General features: G+C 32.8%; 1 long non-coding RNA gene across 2 annotated transcripts; it reads left to right on the forward strand.

Moving 5' to 3' along the window:
- The first annotated feature begins 1,578 nt into the window (after positions 1–1,578).
- On the forward strand, positions 1,579–11,426 carry LOC141376134 (uncharacterized). 2 transcript variants are annotated; one of them, XR_015499434.1, is made up of 4 exons: positions 1,579–1,669; positions 1,784–1,918; positions 8,599–8,732; positions 9,459–11,426. It is a non-coding gene; the product is annotated as an uncharacterized LOC141376134 (long non-coding RNA). The 2 variants fall into 2 exon arrangements; XR_015499435.1 differs by having other exon boundaries at positions 8,599–8,702; positions 9,459–10,564.
- Positions 11,427–17,018: the final 5,592 nt, after the last annotated feature.

The following is a 17,018-nucleotide window of genomic DNA, read 5'->3' on the forward strand; positions in this document are numbered from 1 at the left end:
CAAAAAAATCTTGTACATTATTCTGATTCATCTAATGGAATGGAGAGATGTTGTAATCATTTATGTTATGCAGAAACAAAGAAAGAAACAAAAGAACAAATTACCTTTCATTTGCAATCGTTATATTTTCAACATTCTAGGCATTTGTGCAACTAAATGTGTGGTTTTTTCACAATATCTAAATTACAGCATTCATGTAACAAACGAGAAAGCAGGTATAATCAAGCTTTTACTGCCATCTCGTGGCTACATTTTTTACCTTTCATTTTAAAAAGTTTTAAAAAGAGTTTATTCTGTCATCAAAAACACGACAACTTAGACATTTTTCTTATTTATTTATTTATTTATTTATTTATTATTATTAATAATAATATTATTATTATTATATCACATACTGTACTTACAATAAATGATAACGTGCTGCATCTTTACATTTTCATTAAAAATATATAGTATAAACTATAGTAGTATAATAAACTAGTGGCCTGAGGCTAAGAGGCCATTTGGTTCCATAATGTATGTATGTATGTACGTATAGATCTATGTATGTAGGTATGTATGTATGTACAGTTAAAGTTAGAATTATTAGCCCCCCTGAATTATTATCCCCCTGTTTATTTTTTCCCTAGTGTATGTTTAACAGAGAGATTTTTTTTCAGCAAATTTCTAAACATAATAGTTTTAATAACTCATTTCCAAAAACTGATTTATTTTATTTGCCATAATGACATTAAATAATATTTGACTAGATATTTTTCAGGACACTTCTTTACAGCTTAAAGTAACATTTAAAGGCTTAACTAGGTTTATTAGGTTAACTAAGCAGGTTAGGGTAATTAGGCAAGTTGTTGCATAATGATTGTTTGTTCTGTAGTCTAACACAATAAATTTAGCTTAAAGGGGCTATTAATTTTGTCCTTAAATGTTTTTTTTATTATTATTAAAAACTGCTTTTATTCCAGCCAAAATAAAACAAATAAGACTTTCTCCAGAAGAAAAAATATGATCAGACATACTGTGAAAATGTCCTTGCTGAGTTAAACATAATTTGGTAAATATTTAAAAAAGAAAAAAAAATTAAAGGGGAGCTAATAATACTGACTTAATGTATGTATGTATATTTATGTATGTATGTACGTATGTATGTATGTATGTATGTATGTATGCATGTATGTATGTATGTATGTATGTATGTATGTATGTATGTATGTATGTATGTATGTATGTATGTATGTATGTATGTATGCATGCATGCATGCATGTATGTACGTAGGCTATGTATTTATTTGTTTGGTTGTTTAGTTGATTAAAATAATATTTCATTATTATTTCTGCCTCATTGTCATTTTTGTAATATAGTATTAAACCCATATTTCATGGCTTTATGGCTCAATTTTTATTGACATTGAATTGAACACATCATTTATTTATTTATTTATTTATTTATTTATTCTTTTTATTTTATTTTTTTATTTATTTATTTATTTTTTTCCAATAAAAAAACATTTCATTAAACCCACATCGTAGATATTTCCTTTCTGGGAAAAATATTAATCTGAACACTAGAGGGCGGCATGTCGACATTTTAACTGGGTATTTTGTGCACGTTGACACGTGGTTTTCAAAGCAAACAGAACACTCAAAATGTTGACTTATCGCCCACTGACAGGTTGAGTGTACAATAACATGTTTTGATAATCAGAACCATTTAAATGCACATCAGTAATTTTACTCTATCCCTGCGTAATTGAATGTTTTTCTGAACTTTTTCACCCCCTCGTAGACAGAAAATGGCGTTATCAAGTCGATGGTCAAATACTTGTTTCTTCCTGTCGTTGGCCCAGTTCGAGCATTTCACGGTATGTTAACAGCTGCAGGGTGTTGCAGAGGCCAATTTGGTTCCGTAAGTGAAAATGAAGTAAGTTCTTGGACATGTTTTTCATGGTTTCTGTGTTTGAGTGTGTACGATTTAATAATCCACATGGGTCAGTCAAAAGTTATCAAATTCGCACGGTGCACAATGTCTCTTTATATAAATGTTTAGTCAAACATGTTTTAAAATCTTAAAAGGCTGCTTCAAGGATCACTTATGTCACCTAGCCTACTTAGCTTTACTTTTCACATAAGTGTTGTCTGTCTCTAACTAGACCTTGTAAATGAAGGGTCATGTGTCATAAAACATTTATAAAAAGCTTAAAAAGCATGAAACATGATTTTTTTTTCTTTTCAACCCAGACCATAACATAATAATTAAAGGGCCTTTAAAACAATCTTTTATATAATATATATATTTATATTTTATATTATTTTTTGATTTTGTAAATAAAAAGAGTAATATGTATGGAATAAATATTCAGGTTTTTGTTAAAACATTTCTCAGGTAGCAAAGAATTCTGGCCCAGATATGGCATAAAGCTGGCACAGCAGGTATTCGCCCAGCATTAGCATACAGCATGTGGGCCAAACATGGAACGGGTTTCACAGAGGTGGCGCACACAAGACTTGGTCCTAATATAAAATGTAATATGTGGGCCACGTAAGTTTGGCCTATCTTGACCCACTTTTAAAGCAAATTTAAATTATGTTTGAGTAAAGAAAAAAATCCACCAATCGTGTTGCTTCGAGAAAAAGTGTGGCCATAAAGCAAAATGCTTCATTGGTTTATCAAACTCATTGCAGTCATGACGCACCAACATATCTGGCCCAGTTATGGGTTATTAACTTGGCTGAATCCAGCCAGAATTGGTCCAATCATGTACCATAATTCACTGCGGCATGTGGGCCAGGCAAAAGCAGATTATGTGGGCCAGATCTGGGCCAGAGAAATTTTGCTATGTGGGTTAGTTTTATTTTATGGCTACTTTCTGGCACCAGATATTAAATATTTCTTCACAATTAAATTTATAACAAAACTGCCCATATATTATTATGTCACCACAAGGGCAATTATGCAACAATTCAAAAAAATAAGGCGAATATAAATAAGCATTAAAAAGGTTTCCATTTATGTCTGGATGACTTGCACTTGTGAACTTGTTTCAGTGTTAGCCAGTGGCCGTAATGTGATCTGGTAATACTTCAGGTTTAAACAATCTCTAATTGCCGGCTAATAGTCCTGATCCCATTATACTCTTAGAAAAGCACAGGTGTGCTTTAGTAGAGATGGCTTCAGGGCTCAGCAGGTCACTAAATTACCATTCTGAGTGGCTTTTAATGGAAGCAGATGTTAGAGGTAAAGAGTGGCAGCAATTTCAGTAGGAAACCATGCACTTGACAAAATCACCTCAGATACTGTACAGCAGATACTGGCCTTTAGTTAAACCCTGAACCAGTCAAGCATTTCGAAACATGAGGAGTGCTTGCTTGGAGGTTTACTAGAAATCTAAATAAATGGCTTTTTGCACTATATATGAAAACTAGAGTATAATGAAATTAAATACTATTGTTATTAATAACCAATAATTATTCTAAGAGTCTACAAAATAACCAAAACAGTGTGCAAAGAGGAACAATATCAATAAATCCATTCAGTTTTGAAAGTCAATACAAATAGATGATTATTTTTTAAGTTATCAATTTTAAAACTTAAATTAATATATTAATTAATATATTTGATCACTCAAAACTTATGAAAAATTGATTGATAAAAAGACAATACTTCAAAGATTGTGAGTGTTGTGCAGTGGATATTCTAATTGTGGACCTAATTTACATTATTTTATACACTGCGATTGATGTCAATAAAATGAGAACACAGGCTCATTTGAAATACATGCTTTAGCCTACATTTTTGTGAAACCACAAAAACCCATGCTTTCTATGTCAAATGAATGCTGTACATATAACACCAGCAACTTTTGTTCCTTTTCACACTTATGATGCTTACTGGGAATTATTGTAGATGAAATAAGTATTATTTTCGTACAATTCTTTGCAAAACACCAAAAAAAAAAAAAAAAAAAAAAAACACCACAAAACTGAACAGTGTTGATGATTTGTAATTGAATAGGTTTGCCTCACCTTTGTATCTCCATATGGACAACTTTTCTGATGTGGTAATTTTGCTTGATAGCTCACTTTGTATGATGTACAATGTAGGGTTGAGTCTGGTAATGCATGCCAAGGGTTACCAACTTTAGCCAACAGGCCCTACTTTGGGCACTTCTGGGTTAAGGTAAGGGTTTAGGTCAGTGGTTCACTGGCGATCAGTACAAAAAAGCCCTGACTTTTCATCTCATGTACAGAAGGATTTATTTGCATCTAAAACATGCAACAAAGTGTACCCTACTGTAAGTAGTGTATTTCAGATTTGCAAATATGTCGACGGTGCCCTCTAGTGGATTTTGAAATCTGAAACATGCCATGAATTGTACATGTAGCAACATTTTTTACCTTACTGAAAATAGTAGGACGATGCACAAATTTCCAATGAGGCTGGGTTGAAAAATCAGCTGCTGATGTAGTTTTTTTGAACTGATACACAAAGTCTTCTCCCATCACCTCTTGGAATTTTGCTTTTGTGCTAATTTGCCTCTTTTATTACGTCTGGACAGACAGATAACAGCTAATTATTGGAATCACTTTCGAAACTGTTTGTATATGCATAGTAGTGTGTATTGTGCAATGATGTGGATGCTATAGTTGTATTATTTTCAGGGCAGGACTTAACCAATAAGGGAGGCAAGCAGCAGCAGCTTAGGACCCAGGGAAATTAGGGGGCCCCGCCAATGCCAAGAAGCCCATATTAATCATATAGCTCTTTTATACATATGTTGTAAAATCGGTCTATAAATGTAAAGGTTTTTAACATTATTACTTATTTTCAAAACTGGGGGCGTTCATGAATAGTGGACAGTTCCTTCCGGACTGCACATGCGTGGGGTGTGAGCGCTTCAGACACTCCAAGTCTGTCAGTAGTCAGTGTAGAGCTTAGGTAGAAGTAGGTAGAGTGCGTAATGGCACACGGATTCCCAAACAGCAGTAATTCAATTTATATGAAAAATGGTGACAAGATCAGTTATCATTATATTATTGATTTTGAACTAAATTTGTTTACATGTTGTATTATTAATTAATTAATTATTATTAATTATTATTAGTAATATTAATATTAATTATTATTATTATTAATAATTAATTTTAATTAATATTAAAATCTAATGCAATAAATGGCTAATTAACTATACATAATTTGTGAATTTATTGCATTTAATTTTACATTAAGAAGATGAAGGTTTATTTAAATATTAAAATACATAAAATATACTTTAAATATGTTTATTTAAATATTTAAGTTTATTTACAAAAAAAAACTTATTTGCAGACAAAGAAAATATCTATAGAGAAGGTCAATGAAGCTAAACTGGCTGTGTATGTGTGTGAATGCAGGAGTGTTGGGTTGTGGCTGGAAGGACACCCGCTGTGTAAAAACATACGCTGGATAAGTTGGCAGTTCATTCCGCTGTGGCGACCCCTGAATTATAAAGGGACTAAGCCAAAAAGAAAATGAATGAATGAATAAATGAGAAAGACAATGTTTTGAGTTTCAATGCTGGGGCCCGGTACCTGGAATTGCTTAGGGACCCCAAATCACTAAGTCCGCCCCTGATTATTTTACGTTCTATATTTTTTGTTCTTGATTGCAGATTCTTTTCTTCCAATGACTCTTAAAAAGAAAACGCAGTAAATGAATACAATATCAACCATCAATGCAACTATTGGAGACAATTACTTTATAACAGCAAACAGAACAGTGCATATAGAAATGTTTTTTCTTAAGAACAATCAGAGAGCTATTTTTCCTCCTCCTCCTCCTCCTCTTGTTACTGGTGAAGCTTTCAAAGCTTTTCAAATCTTGGCTTGGGCACATCTTCTAAGCCTGGCATTATTCATCTCAGTACCACTGTATAATGCCACGGTATCCCCCACCTCACTGGCACTCCACTGATAACACACACACAAGACCACTATGGACCTTGGCTTGTTGGTATTTTCTTTTTCTAGCTTCCACGGGCCGAAAAAAGCGTCTAATCCAGTTCTTACAGTTCCCAAGCCGCAAGCCAACAGCTTTACTCAAATATCCACTTTATAAATCACTCCGATGGTCTGCGTAATCACACCAAGAAATAAAAACGCTGTTGTAATATCCATTAATTATTTGTAAATAAATCTCATCTTTGATAAATAAAATGTACACATAATTATAGGGAACAAAAGCAGAGAGTATAATAAATCAGACATTTATTATGAAATTAAAAACCAACTCCCAACGCAATTGTGTCGTCTTTGAAATAACAAGCACACAATTATCATAAGTAGCTGTCAGAACTCAAATTAAAATTCCAGAATCCACATTGTTTGTAGGATTTAATCGAACGGCCAGCAACATTCAACATGCTTTGTTACTGTATCAATGAGAGCCTGGCTTGAATTCATGAGAGTCCGACTTTTAGGGCCAACTGTTGACACGATTCTACTTTCAAAAAAGAAAGGAGGTAAAAATAAGGTTGACACCGAACAATGCAATTGTTTACGCAAAACCTAAACAGTAGTTTGAAACCCTAAAATGAAGGACTGATGCCAAACCAAACTAACTAAACCTCATGAACTACTACAATAGAGCCAATCTCAAACACAAAGGCTGCTGGGATCTGTCATATAAACAGTCACCAGACATCCTGCGCTGTTTAAAAAAAAAGGTAAAAAGTGGTATACAACTGTGTTACTGATGAGAGATGATTAGATGTAATCGTAATGTAAACACCACAAATGAAGACAATTATTGCATGACTCGAGCAGATTTGCACCTGAAGATATGGACAAACTTTCAGAGGTCACATTATTATTGTTACGCTGTTTTTTCTGTTTGCATGTATTAAAACTGGCTTGATATTCTAATATATGATTAAAATTGAGTATATTACTGGTTAATTGTCATGCGTTTTAGTTAATATAATTAAAATTCAGTGGAAATTTCTTTTGATCTTTATGCACATTTGTTTTAAAAAAACATTTTTTAATAACATTATTATTATTATTATCATCGTCATCATAATGTTTTGCATATTTTAAAGCACATTTAATATTACAGCAAAAGTCAGTCCAAGGCACTCGAAAAATGTGAAAAAATATTACATTTTAAAAGAAAAAATTATAAACTTTGAAATATTTTTAACATTTTTTGAGTGCCTTGGACTGACCTTTGCTGTTTATTCTGATGAATCCCTTACCCAAAGAGCACTGACACATTATTTAAGCTACCCCTGAGCACTTTCTGTTTGATTTTAGATTTAAAATGACTTTTTTTATTCAGTAAAATTTTACATAGCATGTTACTTTTATAATTTGCAGTATGATGTTAAAATAGTGTAAATTCTGCCATTATTAATCACCACAGCACTCGTTTCTTTTTCTTAAATAAAAAAAAAAAACAATACTTTAAAGCTGATTTAATGTTTTATTTGTTCCCCTTTATTTACTTTTAATTTGATATTATAAAGTGTAAATTAACATTTTATTCTTTCTAATATATAAAAATATTTTGTGTACATTCTTTTTCTCTTTTTTTGTCTTGATTTTTATCAATTCTGCCACTTAATTACATCAATTCCTTTTTGACATCATGCATCTTTCACGTGTAACCACGAGGGAGTGGAGTGACAACACAGTGAGGATCCCTATGCAGGTTTTCTTAAGAATCATGGTCAAACAAGCAAGGATCAAAAACAGGCGCAACTAACTGAGGAAATACGCAGCCATCATCAGGTAACAGGCAGATTGTCCGTACAGGCGGCCGACAGGGTAAATGATAAAACAAGGGTCGGAACATGTGTAAACTATACCAGGAAACACTTTGTAGTGTTACAGGGTGATAACCAAACAAGAATCAGTCAGAGTGAGCTGTATATATATGTGTGTGTAATCAATACATGAGCAGCTTCAGCTGTGTGAGTCTAATCATAGGTGTTTGTGTGTGTGTTGTATTACAGGACTTGTAGTTTATATAGAGACAAGATTGTAGTCCGTGTGAATGTTCACCAGCGATCTATGAGGGTTAGATCGTTGGTGATCATGACATCATGCATATTTAAAAACTTTGTATATTACTTTCATTTGTACTATCAAAGTTAAATTATACTGCTGTTCTGTTTATAATTTAACCAACCCAGGCTCATTCTGAAAACGTAGCCCTATTTACATATCTGGAGAGCATCAAATACATCCCAGGAGGTACTTTTTTGCTGTTTTTGTTTTCGCAAATCCATCAGAGACTGCTGTGTACGCTTTTTGAGATCTCAGGTATGCACGAGTGTTATTCTCATGTAAATCCACTAGAGGCCGCTGCCGACTGATTGACTTAGTGATTGACTGAACCACCCTCCTCCCTCTCTAAACCCAACCAATAGTGTTTTCAAAACACAGATTGGCCTGCCCACTCACTTCCCCAAACCAAACCGACAGTGTTTCAAAACAAAAATCTAGAAAAAGTAAAGTCCCCTGATTTTTACCATGTTTTTAGATTTTGCCACATTATCACCCTGGTATTTACTTGTTAATCTTATTTTTTGGCTTTTATTTTACCCCATTTTATTTTGCCAGACTCCCGTCATGCCTGTCAACTCCTCTCTGCGCCTCAAGTCCGCCGATGTATGCGGCGAGCTACTGGACAAAATGGTAACTCTGGGAAAGCCGTCTATATGGATGTAAGCGGTCAGCTGGTATGCACCCATACAGTACGTAATGCCACCTAGACGAATAAACCCATACGTACTTCTGGCTACATAATTCATGATCTCCAGAAGTGTATATAGGGCTATGTTTTCAGAATAAGTATAAGTATAAAGTATAAGTATTTAGGTATAAACTCTGACACTTAGTAAATGTATTTTGTAAAGTAAATTAGTTTTTTTCTTCCTATACATCATTATTACATTAAAACATGATCTTGAATTAGATTTCAAAATGGTTCAGATGAAAAAAAAATCAGCTGACTTTCAATTGAACTATGAAGTAACTGCTCAAGTTAGGCAATGTACTAAAATATATAAACAGTTTACAGTGCTTTCTCTCAATAAAAGGAAAAGGCAGCCAATTATTATCCCATTCACTCTTGTGTATATTTGAGGAGGGAAAATCCAATACAAATTTCATTCATTCTGCAAGGAAGTGTGTGTGTGCTACTCTGGGTCTCAGTATCTGTATTTCTACAGAATAGCTGGCCAGAATTCATGACTTGCTTATCCACCTTTGGAAAGAAAATCTGGATTAGAATCACAGAGTGTTTTTTTTTCCTTTAGAAATGTCACAAAAGCCATTTGGAAGCCAAATAAATTGAGGTAGTTGGAGCCAGAATGCTATCTGGTCATTATGAAATATGATGACTAGTGATTTGGATTAGTTTCATTCAGTATGTCAAATGTTTCAGAGCTCTTAAGTGTCTTCATTCTCATTTATTTCAGATGGAGAGGAAAGGAAAGCATGACAAACCCCAGTGAGATCAAATAAATGAATAGGGTATAACGTATCATTCTAATAAACCTTTATTTAACACAGGTCTTTATCGACTAAATATTGAAAGCACATGGCTTTATTGCATATGTTTTGAGAAAATAAAAACACAATGTCAGTTTTAGTTATTCAGTTGCAGTTAAAAGAACAACAAAAATGAATATTTTGTATTTGTCATGTAATGTAGACAGTAAAATTTATCATTTATAAGCCGTAAATCAAGTCTGAGAGTGCTGAACATTTCACGATAAACTTTAAAAATATATGATAAATATTCTAATTGAACAGGATTGTGGGAGTGATGAATATGCTGAGGTCTATACTAGAATCTGGAGACAGACAGTAGCACTTTACCTGAAGGAAATGTTTCATAAAGTTTTATAACTGATGACACAACATGAATATGAATGAGGTTTTAGGCATGCTTTTGACAACAGTCAATAAGTGTCATTCACTCTGTTTTGGCATTTTAAATGCCAAGATAACATTGTTTGAGATTTCTTTGTTACAACAATACAACATAAACAAATGAATAATACCTCATCACCTGTTTTTGTCTTTGGCATAACAAGTTGTCATAAATCTGTCATAAACATGATTGTTTTGAGGCTATTAGTGTCACAATTTTTGTAACAGCATTGTTAATATTATTTGATATCAAATACAGTGGTATACATTGAACTTGTTAAAATGTTATTAAATAACAATAAGGATGATATAAAATTACAAAATCAAACAAAAAGTGCTTAGGGGTAGCTTAATTAATGTGTCAGTTCACTTTGGGTAAGGAATTCATCAGAATAGACAGCAAAAGTAAGTCCAAGACATTTGAAAAATGTGAAAAATTCAATTAAAAAGCCTTTATCAACATTCCCATGACTAAACTGGGATCAGGGTAACAGAGATCAGGTATGTCTGGAGCTTCTTTTGAACACAATGGACTCATAACTTATATATCTAATCAATACTAAAATATGTATATATTGAAATATATTGAAAACGAGGTCAACTCAATTATTATTTATTCAGCATTGATAGAGGGAGAAAAATTATAATGGAAAAAAAAAATAAGATAATGCGTGTTATACAACATATTTCTCAAACAATACAAAATGAATGCAAATAGAATGAAACCACAAAAAATGTATGTATAAACAAATAAATTTGTGTAGTCTACAAATAAATGCACATGAGTATACATACATATGTTTTTAAATGCTGTTGCAAAATTATTTGACAGAATACTTACACTTTACTGACATTTAAAGGATAAATTCATTGTGTTCCCCTGAAAAAAAAGATCTGAAAAATATTAAAGATATAATTTTAATGATCTCTTTGCATTTAAAATGACACAACTGAGACTGACAGTTGTTATAAGCAATAATAAAATCTCAATTATATTTATGATTGAGTCATGTAATAAGTAAAAAAGTGCCATGACAGTCTTATGAACACCCCCTTCAAGCAGTGTTACCAGACAGGTTTTGAAGAACAACAGTAAAGTGCTTGAAAATTTTTATCTCTGATTTTGCAGACACCAACATTTCTGAGAAATAAGCCTGTCAATTTTCCTAGATAAGGAAGTATAACATCACTGTTTGATGATTCTCAGCATGAAAAACAAAACCTTTTTTAAATTCTGAATGGAGACTGCTTAAAAAGTGAAGTTAACTCATTTATTTCTCTGTTATAATTATGTTGCTCTTAACAATATAAAACTAATATCTTATTTACATATAGCACTCTTTGTTATAATAAGAAAATAGAGGACTGCACTGATTAAACTATGCCATTTTAAGCACTAATTTGAAAAGGTTTTCAATAAGGTTAAATCTTTGTTACATTAAAAAAAAACATATACTGTTACATGGTAATGACACAATATTACACAAATAAATATGTACTGACAAAAACTCAAAACAACAAATATTTTTATGTTGCTTTATTTAAATAATTTAATCAGGTTTCAAATACATTTTTTAAAGCCTTACAATGTTTAACTTCATATTTTGAGTAAGTTTGATTGATGTAAGTTCAGATGACTATAATTAGATTTTTTTTACAGCGTATGACCAAACTTGTTACTTTTGTTATTGTGATAATGTTCATCAGTGTATATCAGATAGTATAATACATTGTAACACATTTTTTATTTAACATTTTGTTAACGTTAATATTTTGCTGAAAAAACAGCACGCTTACATTGAAACAAAATGATTCATTGGATTTACAATTTTTTTATGGTAAGTGGTTACAAACAACTTATATGGACTAAATTTAAACAAACAAATTAAGTTGAACATATATCTGCACACACACACACTCAACAAACACACTCAGTCTTCAGCTTGACTAACCTGAACACCACACCTCTAATTGGTTGATGAGTTAATAAACTCAACAGAAACTAGTGTGTTTGGTTATAATTCTTGGCTCTGCAAAAAAAAAAAAAAAGTAAAAGTCATCTGATGCAACATGTGCAGATCTACATGTAATGCCGAGAGCCATAATAAATTTACTTTAATCATGCAGGACCTCTCTTATCTTGATCTTGTAGGGTATTTTTGTTCGTTTTAGTGCCATTTCTGACACAAGCCTCATCAATTTCCGACCCTGGTCCAGACATAGTAATTTCTCTAATTTTCTATTAGGAGTCAATAAATGTTTATGGGAACTACCGAGGGCCGGTTTAACAATAATAGCGAACGACAGCAGACGCTGAGGTCATACTGACATTTCCTCCGTTTCTGTCAAGGTTTAAAACTAGTGGACCCAATTTAGATCCTAAAATATGGCTTCCACCCAGAGTGTCCGAAACACCTAATATCTTCCCCTGTCTTCTCTTGGGAAACACGGCGCAGGGCGTTTCATATGACCTCAGCAGTAAAACGACATGATGTCAGTCGCTTGAATTTAGGACACAATACACTTCACTGTTTAGATGATTCCTTTCCCATGATGAGCATCCTTATTATAGGCAGCATTAATGGACTCAAGAGCAGGCTGATGTTCAATGAGATAAAGCAGACTGTGAACATCTACTGCGAAAAGATTCTAAACTCTAAACAAAAATGGCACTAAATTCCACTGGAAATGGTTTATTGGCTCGTAATCATAGGTGAAGCACTTGTAGAGCTGTACAACATTTATATTTCCTCACCATTTCCTCACACTCAAATGGTTCTAAAGTTTTATTAATTTCTTTCTTGTTTTGAACACTCATACACACACAAAAGATATTCTGAAGAATGTTGGGAAAAAATCAGCCTCTGACATTAATTAAAGGGACAAAAAAAACAAAAAATCCTGTACTATAAAAGTCAGTAGGTGTTTTATTTCATGTTTCGGAAATGGGGCCGGCAAGCCAATCTGTGCTTTTGAAAACACTATTGGTTGGGTTTAGGGAAGGAGGAGGGAGGGAGGGAGGATGGGTGGGTGGGTCTGTCGGTCGGTCTGTCGGTCAGTCGGTCTGTCGGTCGGTCGGTCGGTCGGTCGGTCAGTCAGTCAGTCAGTCAGTCGACAGCTGCCTCTGGTAGATTCAATCGAGAAATTTGAGATCTGAAAAAGCATACACAGCGGCCTCTAGTGGATTTGCAAAATCAAAAAATACAAAAACTACAAAAAAGAGAAATGTATATAGCCAGCCTGATCTCACGAGGAAACTTAAGTATTTTATGTTTTGTCAGTTTTGTGGCTAATTCCCCTAACCCCAACTCTTATTGGGTGATGAGCAAATGGTACTAAATTGTACGAATTAGAACATACAAATTCCTACAAATTAGCCACAAAATTTAAAAAGTTACAAATTGCCATGAGATTGCGTTGATAGTGGCACATTTTTTAGAATGAACCTGGGTTGTTGTTTTCTTCCAGCAGAAGAAATAAATAGATTTGAAACAAGTGAAGGATGAGTAAACAATGTTTTTTTTTTTTTTTTTTTTTTTTTTTTTGGTGAAACAGTGATCTATACCTTTAAATGTGCTGCACAACAGCTTTGTCAAATAGTGTTTTTTAGAACTTTATAAGATTTTACTAATGTATAATGTAAGATTTTACTAATGTTTGATTTTATAATGGCAAAAGTTGTTTTGAATCACATCTATGCTTTTATAAGGTCAAAAAGTCTAGTATATTTCTGTTATATGTGGTCCCGGCATATCTCTTTTTGGATGACTTTAGGGAAAACAGCTAAGAACCATGCTATCTCAAGGAAATATACAATTAGTAATGCTTTTTTCAATTTCTAATCACAAAGACTTTGCTAAATAAAGTTTACAAAAATGTTCTTGTTGTGATGCTATACAATAGTTATTCTTGGTTCCACAAAATACTTTTTAGTGGACATTTTTATTAGTACTAAATATATTAAAAATAAATAAATGAATGAATGAATGAATGAATGAATGAATAAATAGACCTTTTCCACTACAAAGAACCTATTTATGGAATAGACAGATTATTTTGATGCTAAAGGTTCTTTGTGGAAACATCAACACCCAGGCCTGTAGGTTCAAAAGACCCACCTCTCTCTGACAAAGGTCCAGAATTTGTCCCATACATGAGGTCATTTGTCTTATTTTCATTCCTATGCCATCCTAAATAGTGAAAATAACCCACCAAAAAAAGGCTTTAAGACCATTTCATTTTGGTGTGACTTCAGTAATCAGTTTTGGCCAATGCAAACAATTATTTTTAAAGAGTCCAACATCCAGCAGTGCAAGAAAACATACAATCTGGTGTAAGTGAAGTCATCTTTCGCTACTGTATTGTTTTTAAAAAGAGAAAACTTTTGACAAGTAACTTTTATTCAAAATTCAATTATTCTTGAAACAAATAATTACCCATGTTAAGATTAATCTGAATACTATTGTTGTTATCCATGAATTTTCAAATGTACTTTATTACAAGAGAGACTATAAATATCATGAAGCTTTACATAAGCTTTACATTATTGTTTTATTATTATTATTATTATTCAAATGGCCAAATTCTGACAAATATGCTGGCCAGTTCGTTATTTGCCCAATAAATAACAATAGACTACAGTTTATCAGACAAAACATGTTCCCATTTTTTCTAATGGTATGTGATAGATTAATTATGCAATGAGTATTTTAGGTATTTTTAGCAAAAATTGTGTAGCAAAAAGTGTGGTTATAATGGCCATCTGACAAACTAAAAATAGTGCTTAAAATGTCACCAAAATGCAGTTTTTAAATCTCAAAAAAATGATACCAGACTTATTATTTTTAAGAAAAGACTAAGAAAGAGTTAAAGAACGCTTAAAGAACTGCACTCAATTTATCTTTATTTCTATAGAACTTTTACAATGTAGATTGTGTCAAAGCAGCAATAGAAAGATTAAAAAAAAGATTTTAAAAAGTCATAATATTCCAGATTGTGAAACATTTTAGCATATCAGGCCTTACTCTGAGTTAAAATGCTGGTGAAGTTTTTGTCAGATTAAAACAGATTTAGTTTAGTAAGTTAAAATTGAAATGGAATACGTTTTACTAAAGAGCAGCTCCACCGACCTCAACCAAGCAAACCAGAGGAAACCAAAACTCAGCCACTTGACGGAAGTGGAGAACAAACCTTAGAGGAAGCCAGGCTGTATAGAGGACCAGTTTTGTTCTGGTCAAACGCATACCATACAGAGGTTCTTTACCATAGGCATACCATACATTCAACAAGCTCTTTATATGACAATAGCACCATAATCAAGCCGATAAACCATTGAAAAAACCAAACTGGGCATTTTTGATGGTGACTGTGCTATATACCACCTCAACCACTTCAAAGAACCACTGAAGAACTTGTGTGGCTGTGTATGTGTGCACATTCGTAATGCAATGTGGTTGATTGATTAAAAATGTCTTTTTGTTCTCTGCTGGAATTGCTAACTATAGACTCATTAAACATCCCATGAGTGATTGTTAAACAGATTTCCTGATGCTCTATTTATAGCGGCAGCACCACATAAAGCCGTTTTTCCCACAAGTCCTCTCGTGCTGTGAGGGTCTCTGAACACCCCCTACACAGAGATCTCTGCGGAGGAAAGCTCAGACGCTTGCAGCTCTAATCACCGAGTGACCATTCCCAGCAGCCAGAGGAGCAGGTCAAGCACAGGGCAAATGGGCATGGGAAAAATGCAACAATTATATCATTTCCTGCTCTGCATTCGCTATGAAAAACTGGAGAGCGTTTACTGCTGGGTGGAGCCATTGAGTTGAGCCAGTAAGGCTGCTGTGAGTGTGAGGCTTGTGGAGCTTATAGTGAAACTGTCATTTTGGGCTCTTCCTTCAAACTGAGAGGAAATTCTTCCCATCACTAATATTTATTTGACTGAATTTTAGAAAGAAAAATAGAGAGAATTATATGTTTCTTTCCAGTTTATTAATATCATGTATTTAATTAATTAATCTATATTTAATTTATTTTCTGGTTTGTCAGTTGAGGCTTAAATCATTCTCAAGATCTTTTTCATCAGCACTTCTTTTACTAATATACTCTCATTCTTTTATCTAATCTCTGTTCTCGGTTTACTGTATGCATCTTTATACATATTTATAAACAAATAACTTTGATCTTCTAACTCCAACAATCTCTTTTCTATTTTAATTTTTTACTTAGAGTGACCTTCCAACGCTCAAACTTTCTCTCTCACTGATATATATATAGTCTATGTGTGTGGGCTAGAGAAAGACAGAGAGTTTTTGAGGTTCAGACAATGTTTAATGTATCAATAAATTACACACTCACTACATTCACCAATTATATAACAACACCAAAAATTATATGATCAATTAGTCATGGCAGCATATAATTTTAGCTCATTGTAACTTGAGGTAAAGACTAAACTACGCTTATCATGTTCTAACCTATTTTTATAAGCTACACAAGCTGTTTTAAGTCAGTTTAACATAATATAAGCTCAATAGACTCATACAGTTAATTTGATTCAACTTAAAAATTTAAGGCACCCGGAATTTTTATTGTTTAGTGAAGGAATCAATTACAATTAGTTCAACTAAACTAAAAGTTCATTTAAAAACTTATTTTTTTTAATTAAATAAAAAAATGACATTTCAAAGGCATTTAAATTATAAAACTGACTAAACAAAATCATTGATACATTAATAAAGTAATAAATAACTGGTTGTAATTGTTTATTTGTTTTTATATTAATTAAAAGTACACAAAGTACAGTATTCATATATGCATTTTCTCTGCATTGTAGTTGTAAAATTACAGTAAATAAATAAATATATAAATAAATATTATGGTGGCTCAGTGGTTTGCACTTTTGCCTCACAGCAAGGTCTCTAGTTTGATCACTGGCTGGGTCAGTTGACTATTCTGTGTGAAGTGAATAGGTGATTCAAATAAAACTAAATTGTTCGTAGTGTATGTTTGTGTGTGAGAATGAGTATGTATGGGTGTTCCCTAATACTGGGTTGCATCTGGAAGGGCATCCGTTGGGTAAAACATTTGCTGGAATAGTTGCC

The sequence above is a fragment of the Danio rerio genome, chromosome 9 (genome assembly GCF_052040795.2).
Source record: "Danio rerio strain M-AB ecotype USA chromosome 9, GRCz13ab, whole genome shotgun sequence".
In the NCBI taxonomy this organism is placed as follows: Eukaryota; Metazoa; Chordata; class Actinopteri; order Cypriniformes; family Danionidae; genus Danio; species Danio rerio.